Here is a 9,614-nt window from a genome sequence, read left to right as displayed (position 1 = left end):
AAAGAGCATGGCATTCAAAGCCACATCATCCAAGGGCAAAGCTAAGCAAGAAACATCAAGTGAAGAAGATGAATCTTGGGATGATGATGATGATGAAAAGATGGCCCTCTTTGTGAAGAGATTTGGCAAGTTCATGGTGAAGAAAGGCTATCGTGCTAGAAGAAAGAAGTCTTCATCCAAGAACAAAGAAGAGTCAAGAAGGTGCTTCAAATGTGGAAGCAAAGATCATCTTGTTGCTCAATGCCCATACAATAGCGACAATGATGATGACAACAAGAAGAACAAGAAGAAGGACAAGAATAAAAAGAAAGAAAAGAAGGACAAGATGGTATTCAAGAAGAAGAAGGGTGGTTCATATGTAGTCACTTGGGATAGTGATGCTTCCTCAAGTGATGAAGATGATGATAGTGATGATAACAAGATCACCAAGAAGAAGGTTCTTGCAAGCATTGCTATCAATGATAAGCCTTCTCTCTTTAAATCTTCATCATGCTTCATGGCTAAGGCCACTAAGGTACAATCTTGTGATAATAAAAGCGATGAAGAACATGATGATGAAAATGAGAATGAAAATGACCATGATAGTGATAGTGATAGTGATAATGATGAACCTACTAAGGATGAACTATTTGACATGCTAGAAGATGCTAAAGAACACTTTGACATCAAGAGAAGGGAATGCAAAAGCTTGCATAAGGAACTAATAGCCCTTAAGAAAGCCTTTGATGAGCTCAATGCATCTCATGAAAGGCTAGAGGAAGCCAATGAGAAGCTTAGTAAAGCTCACAAAAAGCTTGAAAAGGTTCATTCATCTTTGCTTGATGAGCAAAATAAAAAGAAGTATGTTGAAACTTGCAATGTAGGTTTAACTTATGCTATAATTGATGAATCACTATCAATGCCTATCGTTGTTGCTCCTACTAACCCTTCTTGTAGCACCTCCACTTCTACCTCATCTAGTAGTGATGGTCTCACTTGTGACACCTCACTAGTGGTTGAGAATGAGAACCTTAAGAAGGAGGTCAACAAGCTCACTCACACCTTGGTTACAGCTTATGGTGGTGATGACCGCTTGCTTATGTGCTTGGGTAACCAAAGAGCTTCTCTCTACAAAGAGGGATTGGGCTATACCTCCAAGAAAGGCAAGGCGGTCTTTGCTCCTCACAAGATTAGTTTTGTGAAGAACAATGGTCGGTTTTGCACTAGTTGCAAGCAAGTGAGACATAAAGAGCATGAATGCATGAACAAGAAATCACAAGCTAATGTATCCTTCATAAAGCTTGATTCATGCTATATGATTACTAGGGGTACAAATGGTGTGAATGCTAAGTTCATTGGTAAACCATGGATGGGCTCAAAAAAGAAAGCTATTTGGGTACCAAAGAGCTTAGTGACTAACCTTCAAGAACTCAAGCAAGTTTGGGTACCTAAAAATAATTAATCTTCTTTTGTAGGTCAATTACAAAGCTGGAGGAAGGCATTAGGTTCTTGATAGTGGGTGCACTCAACACATGACCGGTGATGCAAGAATATTCAACTCAATCAACACTAATGGCAATGATGGTTATGATAGTATCATATTTGATGACAAAGGCAAAGGCAAGGTCAAAGGGCTTGGTAAGATTGCAATATCCAATGACATGAGCATATCCAATATGCTGCTAGTAGAGAGCTTGAACTTCAATTTGCTATTTGTGGCTCAATTGTGTGATCTTGGATTCAAATGCATATTTGGAGTAGATGATGTAGAGATCATAAGTATAGATGGCTCTAACTTGATCTTCAAAGGCTTTAGATATGAGAATCTATACTTGGTTGATTTCAATGCTAGTGAAGCTAAATTATCTACATGCTTGTTCACTAAGTCTAGCATGGATTGGTTATGGCATAGAAGGCTTGGTCATATTGGAATGAAACAATTAAATAGATTGGTTAAGCATGACTTAGTTAGAGGCTTGAAAGATATTGTGTTTGAGAAGGATAAGCTTTGTAGCTCTTGTTAAGCCAGAAAACAAGTTGGAAACACTCATCCTAAGAAAAGCATGATGAGCACTAGTAAAGCATTTGAGTTATTGCACATGGATTTGTTTGGGCCAACACAATACACTAGTATCGGTAGAAACAAATATGGCTTTGTGATAGTGGATAATTATACTAGATACACTTGGGTATTCTTTCTAGTGGACAAAAGTGATGTATTTGCAACATTCAAATCATTTGTCAAAGGCATTCACAATGAGTTTGAAACAATCATCAAGAGAGTGAGAAGTGACAATAGTAGTGAGTTCAAGAACACTAGAATTGATGTGTTGTGTGATGATTTTGGAATTAGACATCAATTCTCAGCCAAGTACACTCCATGATCAAATGGCCTTGTTGAGAGGAAGAATAGAACACTCATTGATATGGCAAGGTCTATGCTTAGTGAGTACAATGTGAGTCAATCTTTTTGGGCCAAAGCTATCAACACGGCTTGCTATTGTAGCAACCGCCTCTATTGTCACTGATTGAAAAAGAAGACACCATATGAGCTCTTGAATGGTAGAAAGCCCAACATTGCATATTTTTGGGTCTTTGGTTACAAATGCTATATCTTGAAGAAAGGTACTAGATTGGGCAAGTTTGATAAGAAATGTGATGAAGGATTCCTACTTGGTTATTCCACTACAAGCAAAGCATATAGAGTTTAGAATTTGGATAGTGGTACTCTTGAGGAAGTTCATGATGTTGAATTTGATGAAACCAAGGGTTCACAAGTAGAGAATGAGAACTTGGAAGATGTTAGAGGCATTCAACTTTCAAATGCCATAAAGAACATGGATATTGGTGAATTGAGGCCTAGACAAGTGAATGATGATGAAGATGATCAAGTGCAAGTGCTCTCTAACTCAAATGTACAAGATGATACAAATCAAGCTAGTATAAGTGGCTCTCATGACAATGAATAAGATCAAGTGGCTAGTACATCATCTTAATCCAATGATCAAGCAAGTGCAAGTAATCAAGTTCTAATACTCTAACCAACCAATATTGCAAGAGATCATCTATTGGACACTATCATTGGTAATATTTCAAGAGGTGTACAAACAAGATCAAGATTGGCTTTATTTTGTGAGCATTTCTCATTTGTGTCATCTATTAAACTAAAGAAGGTAGATGAAGCATTAAAAGATGTTGATTAGGTGAATGCTATGCATGAAGAATTGAATAACTTCACAAGAAATCAAGTATAGGAATTAGTAGAGAGACCAAAGGGACACAATGTGATTGGAACTAAGTGGGTCTTTAGAAACAAGCAAGATCAAGATAGGATAGTAGTAAGGAATAAAGCAAGATTGGTAGCACAAGACTATACACAGGTTGAAGGTCTTAACTTTGGAGAAACATATGCCCTGGTTTCTAGATTGGAAGCTATTAGAATCTTGCTAGCCTATGCTTATGCCCACAACATCAAGTTCTATCAAATGGATGTTAAGAGTGCATTTCTCAATGGTTACATCAATGAAGAAGTATGTGTTGAGCAACCTTCTGGTTTTGAAGATGACAAGAAGCCCAACCATATGTTCAAGTTGAAGAAAGCTTTATATGGCTTGAAGCAAGCACCTAGAGCATGGTATAAGAGTTTGAGCGAGTTCCTACTCTCTAAAGGGTTCACAATGGGCAAGGTTGACACCACTCTTTTCATCAAGAAGATTGGTAAAGATCTATTTGTGTTGCAAATATATGTTGATGATATCATATTTGAATCAACTAATCAAGATTTTTGTAATGAGTTTAGAAAAATGATGGCTAATGAGTTTGAGATGTCCATGATTAGAGAATTGAGTTACTTCCTTGGTCTTTAAATCAAGCAATTAAAGAATGGTACATTTGTAAGTCAAGGCAAGTACATCAAGGACATGATCAAGAAGTTTGGAATGATTGATAGTAAAGCCATTAGCACACCAATGGAAACCAATGGCAACTTGAATAGTGATGCAAGTGGAAACATGGTGGATCAAAAGTTGTATCGATCTATGATTGGAAGCCTACTCTATGTGACCGCATCAAGGCCGGATGTCATGTTTAGTGTATGCATGTGTGCAAGATTTCAAGCCTCACCAAGAGAAAGTCATTTGAAGGCTACAAAGAGAATATTAAGGTACTTGAAGCATACACCAAATGTTGGTTTATGGTATCCTAAAGGAGCAAAGTTTGAGTTAGTTGGTTACTCTGACTCGGATTATACGGGATGCAAGGTTGAAAGGAAGAGCACCTCGGGCACATGTCAATTGTTGGGAAGATCACTTGTTTCATGGTCATCAAAGAAACAAAATAGTATTTCATTATCAACCGCCGAAGCCGAATACATATCCGCCAGTAGTTGTTGTGCACAAATACTTTGGATGAAGGCCACTTTGAGTGACTTTGGAATCAAGTTCAAGAAAGTGCCATTGCTATGTGACAATGAGAGTGCAATCAAGTTGACCAACAATCCGGTTCAACATGCAAGAACAAAGCACATTGATATCCGCCACCATTTCATAAGAGATCACCAACAAAAAGGGGATATTTGCATTGAGAGTGTAGGCACCGAAGATCAACTTGCCGATATATTCACCAAGCCATTGGATGAGAAAATGTTTTGCAAGCTAAGGAATGAGTTGAACATATTGGATTTCTCAAATATGTGTTGATGCACCCCTCACTTATATGGCATGCCTCTCCTTTGAGCTAAAGGTAAAAGTTGATTGGCATGACATACATCCTTGCTAAGGACATGTTTAGTGCATCTAGTCACATTTTCAATTCTTATTAGGACTTTTCAAATGGTTCTATTTTATTAGGCTCATTCATAAAAATCAAATGAATTTAATGTTTATATGGTATCACTATTGCTTCTATGCTTGACTTGATCTAGTGATAGCATATGACATGTTTGTGGGCTTGTAAACCTAGTGTTTAATCTAGAAAATGAACTCTAAGTGTTTAACTCAACATGGTATAAGATAACCCTTACTTGGAGGAGTGAAGAAGCTTGTCCTTGGATCAAACCGAGTTAAATATCTTTGGTCAATGGTCTAGATTAGACTTGGAGGAACCGGCGCATTCGGTCAGTTGTAATAGCAGAGATGCTGGCGTTAGTCAAACGATTAGATGCTGGGTTGCTCAGCGACCGGACGCTGGCGTGGTGTGTCTGGTCCTATTGTCGGGCAGCGCATAGAGGCTAGGGTCTCTGACCGAACGATGGTAGGGTCCGATCGTGCATGACCGGATGCGTCCGGTGGGGAAAAAGCATTTCTAGAACCTTACTAGAAACGACTGGACGCTGGTGGCTCAGTGTCCAGTTAGTTATAGCGCAGCGTTCGGTCAACTCAAGTTACCGTTGAAATCGGGACACGTGGCTGTCGTCGGGCGACCGGACACTGAGGTCCAGCGTCCGGTCAACATGAGTGGAGCATTCGGTCAGCCCGTGTTGTGCCTAGTGAAGGGGTACAATGGCTCTATTTTATGGAGGCTTCTATTTAAGCCCCATGGCCGGTTGAAGCTCACACCTTTGGCAATTTTTATTGACATAGCAACCTTGTGAGCTTAGCCAAAGCCCTTCCACTCATCTCCATCATAGATTCATCATCTTTATGAGACAGGGAGAGAATCCAAGTGCATTGCTTGAGTGTTTGCATCTAGAGACATTTGGTGTTTGTGTTTCACTATGGAATTTGCTTGTTACTCTTGGTGGTTGCCGCCACCTAGATGGCTTAGAGCAGCGAGGATCGTCGAGCGGAGGTTGGTGATTGTCTCCAGCTCCGATCATGGTGATTGTGAGGGGTTCTTAACCTTTTCCCGACGGAGAGCCAAAATCTACTCTAGTGGATTGCTCGTGGCTTGTGTGATCCTCATCTTGTGTTGGTTGTGCGGCACCCTATTGAGGGTTTGGCGTGTGAAGCCAATTAGCGCGTGAATCTCTAAGTGAGTGAATCGCCACAATGAGGACTAGTTTACCGGCAAGCAAGTGAACCTCGGTAAAAATCATTGTGTTCATCATTGATTTTGAGGTGATTGGTCTTCATCGTTATTCATCCTTATGATTGATTGGCTCTTTCATCTACACGGCGGTATAACCTTCTTGATCACTCTCTTTATATTATCGCAAACTAGTTGTCAAGCTCTTTAGTGTAGCTAGTTGTGAGAACTTGCTTGGTTGGTTGGTGTGGCTCTTTAGTTAGCCTTTGAGAGCACACTAACATAGAGTAGTGTCATAGCTATTGTGTGAATAGATACTACCTAAACTAGAATTGTGGTAGGTGGCTTGCTTTTTATGTAGGCTAGCGCAACACTTGTTTTGCCTCATAATTGTCTAACCATTTTGTTAAGTGTTATTGTAGAAATTTTTATTAGGCTATTCACCCCCCCCCTCTAGCCATTAGGACCTTTCACTCGCTCTCCCCTTTTCTCTCCTAAGAACCGCCGCGGCACTCAAACGCTCTTGGCGAGAAGGAAGAAGAAGAAGAGGCGGCAGATGAGGAATAGGCGAAGGAATGGAAGCCCTCTCCCTTCCCCTACTTAAACAAAGAGGCACAAAAGTTGGGAAAGGCACGACGATTGGGGAAAGATGAAACGACAGGGGTGAAAAACCCTCTCCCTTCCCCCATTCAATGCGGATGGGATACGATGGGACGTGCCCTGACCGATGGGACACACCCTATCCAACGGAATGGCGTCTAGTCAGACGGGACATGGCCTGGGTATGGTCCACCACTACCATACGCTAGGTGCAAGAAATAAGGCGCCACTACACGTAGGCAGCCCTCCACCTTCCTAGGCGGGACTTGGAAAGACCCAAACAATAGGATCTCCACTAGGAAAGACCAACGGGCTTCCTGAGTCGATCGGATGGCTTAGGTAAACGCCGAGAGACAAGTAAGGAGCAGAGGGACGCCCCATGTGGGCCATGCCGGATTCCGTCACAAACGACGAGCGTGGATCCTGATCGGACACATCTGATAGGAGCTCCTCAAACCCCGTCACTTGAGTCATCAAGGTGACATTACCAACCCCCACTATTTCTTTATATAAATATTCATTCATCCATGCACACATTCATTCATTCCATACATCCAAAAGCATCGCATATGCAGTTAAATGCATCACAACGCTCTGTATTGCATCACGAAGCGGCAGTTGCCTCATTCAACATGAGCAACGATCGATCAGGGTTCGAAGGCCGAGGCCACCTCGCGTCAAACAGAGCCAGGGGAGAAAACACAGATGAGCCCCGAGCGGCCCTCGCCCAGTCTGCCCCAAAGCAGATAGGGTCATCTCAACCTTCTTGTTTGATCCTAAGCTCTCACCAAACCCACAGAATCTCCTTTGAGGGGAGGCCAGTGGGCCACCTGAGTTGGTCTCTGAAACGACCCAGGAATCTATCGGGTTGCAGGTTAAGGAGCAGTGGAATGCTACATCAGGGCTATGCTGACCCCGTCACGAACGATGGACCCAGATTTCACTCGAACGTGCCCGTTAGCGAGCTCACCGAGCGCATCACTCGAGCCATCAAGGTAGGCGATGTTAGCTCAGCCCCTCCAGTTGCGAGAGACCATGGATGGGGTAACGCACAATACTCAACCGACCCCTACCAAGCCCAACAGGGCTCAGGGTCTCAAGACACCCAAACACCTCGGCTATGCCTGGGTTCGCGACTCCAACTCGCCCGATCCCTCGGTGCCCGACGCCAAGATCCACGAGTCTATCTTGTTCGATCCTTCAGCACTCCCAACGCCTGGATCTATGACTCTAACTCACCCGATCCCCCGACACGCCCGATGCCTGGATCCGTGACTTCGAATCACCCGATCCCTCGGCACTCCTGACGCCTAGATCCATGACTCCAACTCACTCGATCCCTTGTCATGCCCGACATTTGGATCCACGACTCCATCTTGCCTGATCCTTCGACTGTGACCAAACGCCTGGGACCACGCTCCCAGAAACGATGAGATGGAAACACAAAAAGAAGAGACTATGTCTGCTAATAGAACCCCCTAGGCGATTCTGCCCGAATCACCTGGGGCACGGGGGCTACACCCTTGGGTGCGCTCGCGCGCACCCACTACGAGCGCACCCACTGATGAAATGAAACTTCTCGCGCTGGCAACATGAAAAAAACCCTAGACGATTCTACCCGAATCACCAGAGAGCTCGAGGGCTACACCCGTGAGTGCGCTCGCGCGCACCCGCCGTCAAGACAAAAATCCCCCAAATGATTCTACCCGAATCGCCTGGAGGCTCAAGGGATCCTGTCGGGTTCATAAACCCAGAGTCCCTCATGGACCGGCTTCCCAACAAAGGCTCAACCCGGCAGACAAACATTGTGAACGACACGCAACTCCTAGGCCGACCTGAATACCTAAATGATAGGCCAGAAGGACGATCCAATCTCCGACCGAAAGGCCTGACCAAGGAGGAACAGCGTCCGCTTCCAACTCTGGCCCACCTCTCTGACCGAAAGGCCTCACTAAGGAGGAACAATGCTTGCTTCTAACTCTGGCCCACCACCAGACGACCTCTCCGACCGGAAGGCCTGGCCAAACACCACTTTCGACTCTGACCCTCATCTCCAACCGAGGACGCACCAAACCCCTGCTTACAGCTCTTCTTCGACTGGCGCAGTCAGAGCGAACTGGGACCAACCGACCAGGGACGCTTGCTCGGTGAGGACCAGAAAACAAACGGAGCAAGTAAGACAGAACACTCAAGTCAACCGCAATACCGAGGATCGTACCCTATACACCTATAGTACAGTATCAACAGGACATGTCAGAAGAGTGCCCTACAACCTTCTAGGCATGTCAGAACCCAAATAGTGTTGTGGGCGCCGATATTTGCCCTACAGTATTGTGGGCGCCCGTAACTCCCATACCAGACGAGCACGGTAAAACCCCCTGCATACCTCTGGGCATCAACAGTATGGCAGGCACCGACGTCTACCATATCAGAAGAAGACGACGCAACCTTCCACATGCATCTGACATTAACAGTGTTATGGACGCCTACAATCATCTTGTACCCAACAACGTAGGCAACAAGACTTAGCATACATACACACTCTCTCTCTCTCACACTTGTAAGGCCATCCCCTTCATCTATAAAAGGGGATGCGCTCTATCCCAAAGAGGGAGAATCAGTCCACTACATCCCAAGTTCACTCACACACCATAACAAGAACCGCTAGGTTCAAATCTTGAGCACACGCTCGAACACTTAGCTCATAGCGAAGCTCCCGTCACTCTTGGCCCTTCAGACCAGAGTCCGACCGGACCTCTTGTACCCCCATCTTTCTCCCTTCTGTTTTTTAGCACCTGGGCTCAGGAATAAAGTCACCAACCGGCTCAAACTGGATGTAGGGCACGTTGCCTGAACCAGTATAAACCCTGGTCATTGAGTGCTAGACCACATCCGATCACAACATACGGCAAAACTACAAATATTTACGTGTTGGTCACTTTCTGCACCGACAAATATATTGACTGGTTGTTGATGGGATTCAATAGCTTAACTATCGATGCATTTATAGTTTGTCTGTAATATCATTTCTTTTCTACTTGCCATTGGCGAGGTACATGGATAGAGATAAT

Source organism: Miscanthus floridulus, chromosome 1, assembly GCF_019320115.1.
Source record: "Miscanthus floridulus cultivar M001 chromosome 1, ASM1932011v1, whole genome shotgun sequence".
Classification (NCBI taxonomy): Eukaryota; Viridiplantae; Streptophyta; class Magnoliopsida; order Poales; family Poaceae; genus Miscanthus; species Miscanthus floridulus.
This window is presented reverse-complemented; position numbering follows the sequence as displayed.